Source organism: Nycticebus coucang, chromosome X (genome assembly GCF_027406575.1).
Source record: "Nycticebus coucang isolate mNycCou1 chromosome X, mNycCou1.pri, whole genome shotgun sequence".
Lineage (NCBI taxonomy): Eukaryota > Metazoa > Chordata > Mammalia > Primates > Lorisidae > Nycticebus > Nycticebus coucang.
The window spans coordinates 76,207,994-76,211,188 of record NC_069804.1 but is presented as its reverse complement, the minus strand read 5'-3'; positions in this window follow the sequence as shown (position 1 = coordinate 76,211,188).

Genomic DNA, 3,195 nt, shown 5'->3' with positions numbered 1-3,195 from the left:
GGTGCTGTGCAACCTTGCGTCCTCCCTCCTGTGTCCTCCCAGCCTCCACACTGGCCCGCTCATCTGGCCAGGAATACTGGTAGCCACGTGCCCCCTGGAGCCCTCCCTGCCTCTATGCAGAGCCCTTCTCCTGGTCAGAGACTGCTGGAGCCTTGGGCTCTCTGTGCCAAAGTCACTGGGTGCCAGGCACTCCCAGAACCGTGTGCACCACCTCCTGCCCTATTGCTGGATCTGGGTGTGTCACACGCTGGAGCTGCTTCCACAACCAGAACTCCCTAGCTAGAGCAGCCCCAGAGGAACTACACAGGGTCACTCCCTACAAAGATCAAGCAACAATAGAGGGATCCCGCTGGGATCTAATCTTGGAGAGACACTTCCCCAACTCTGAGGACGGCCAGAGGTTACGGTGAAAAAAAAATCATGCAGTGAAATCAACAGAAAAACTCTGGCAATATAAATAATCAGAGTAGATCAACTCCCCCAAGGATCAATAGGGCAGACACAGCACAAGATCCCATGCACAAATACCTGAGATGTCAGAAATCAAATTCAGAATCTGGATAGCAAATAAGATTGAACTAGAACTCCAAGCAGTAACCCAAAAGATATCTCAAGAATTCAACAAATTCAAAGACCAAATGACCAAAGATTTTGACACATTGAGACAAGAAGTTGCATCCCTAAAAGATCTGAGAAACACAGTAGAATCCCTCAGTAATAGTCCCTCAGTAATAGAAAGGAGCAAGCAGAAGAAAGGATTTCTGACATCGAAGACAAAGTTTTCGAATGCTCCCAAACTCTCAAAGAGGATGAGAAATGGAGGGCAAAAACAGATGACTCTCTCAGAGACCTCTGGGATAATTCAAAGAAAACCAATATTCATCTTATAGGGATCCCCGAAAGCGACAAAGTGGCTTTACAAGGCACAGAGTCTCTTCTCCATGAGATTATGAAGGAGAACTTTCCAGATATGCCAAGAGATTCTGAAATTCAGATAGCAGACAGTTTCAGAACTCCAGAATGACTCAACCCGAATAAGACATCCCCCAGACACATCATAATCCATTTCATTAAAGTTAATATGAAGGAGAAAATTCTGACAGCTGCCAGACGAAAGAAAACCATTACCTACAAGGGGAAGAATATTAGAATAACTGCAGATCTCTCTGCTGAAACCTTTCAAGCTAGAAGAGGATGGTCATCGACCTTTAATCTCCTAAAACAAAATAACTTTCAACCCAGGATCCTATAACCAGCTAAACTGAGTTTTATTTATGACGGAGAAATTAAATACTTCAATGACATTCACATATTGAAGAAATTTGCCATAAGTAAACCAGCTCTCCAGCGTATTCTCAGATCTATCCTCCATAAAGACCAGCATAATCCTCCACCACAAAAGTAAAATCACCCAGAAAATTTTGATCAAATTCCAACTTCCACAGTTGCAAAAGGATTAAAAATGTCCACTGGACTCTCGAAAGTCTTATCGATATTCTCAATAAATGTGAATGGTTTAAACTGTCCTCTAAACAGGCACAGGTTGGCTGACTGAATATAAAAACTCAAGCCAGATATCTGCTACATACAAGAATCGCATCTTACATTAAAAGACAAATATAGACTCAAGGTGAAAGGATGGTCATCTATATTCCAGGCAAATGGAAAGCAGAAAAAAGCAGGCATTGCAATCCTGTTCGCAGATGCAATAGGCTTTAAACCAACCAAAATAATTAAGGATAAGGATGGACACTTCATATTTGTTAAAGGTAATACTCAATATGATGAGATCTCTATTATTAATATTTATGCACCCAACCACAACGCACCTCAATTTATAAGAGAAAATCTAACAGACATGAGCAACTTGATTTCCTCCAGTTCCATAGTAGTTGGAGATTTTAACACCCCTTTAGCAGTGCTGGATAGATCCTCCAAAAAGAAGCTAAGCAAAACAATTTTAGATTTAAACTCAACCATTCAACATCTGGACTTAACAGACATCTATAGAACATTTCATCCCAACAAAACTGAATACACATTCTTCTCATCAGCCCACAGAACATACTCCAAAATCAACCACATCCTAGGCCACAAATCTAACCTCAGCAAATTTAAAAAAATAGAAATTATTCCTTGCATCTTCTCAGACCATCATGGAATAAAAGTTGAACTCAATAACAACAGGAACCTGCATACCCATACAAAAACATGGAATCTAAACAACCTTATGCTGAAAGATAGATGGGTTATAGACGAGATTAAGAAGGAAATCACTGAATTTTTGGAATAAAACAACAATCAAGACATGAATTACCAGAACCTCTGGGATATTGCAAAGGCAGTTCTAAGAGGGAAATTTATAGCACTGCAAGCCTTCCTCAAGAAAATGGAAAGAGAGGAAGTTAATAACTTAGTGGGACATCTCAAGAAACTGGAGAAGGAAGAACACTCCAACCCCAAACCCAGCAGAAGAAAAGAAATAACCAAAATCAGAGCAGAACTAAATGAAATTGAAAACAAAAGAATTATACAACAGATCAATAAATCCAAAAGTTGGTTTTTTAAAAAGATCGATAAAATAGTTAAACCTTTGGCCAACCTAACCAGGAAAAAAAGAGTAAAATCTCTAATTTCATCAATCAGAAATGGTAAAGATGAAATAACAACAGACCCCCCAGAAATTCAAAAAATTCTTAATGAATACTACAAGAAACTCTTCTCTCAGAAATATGAAAATCTGAAAGAAATTGACCAATACCTGGAAGTACGCCACCTACCAAGACTTAGCCAGAATGAAGTGGAAATATTGAACAGGCCTATATCAAGTTCTGAAATAGCATCAACTATACAAAATCTCCCTAAAAAGAAAAGCCCAGGACCAGATGGCTTTATGTCAGAGTTCTGCCAAACCTTTAAAGAAGAACTAGTACCTATACTACTAAACATTTTCCAAAATATATAAAAAGAAGGAATATTACCCAATAATTCTACGAAGCAAACATCACCTTGATCCCCAAAACACGAAAGACCCAAGAAGAAAAGAAAATTATAGACCAATATCACTAATGAATATAGATGCTAAAATACTCAATAAGATCCTAACAAACAGAATCCAACAACACATCAAAAAAATTATACACCATGACCAAGTGGGATTTATCCCAGGGTCTCAAGGCTGATTCAATATACGCA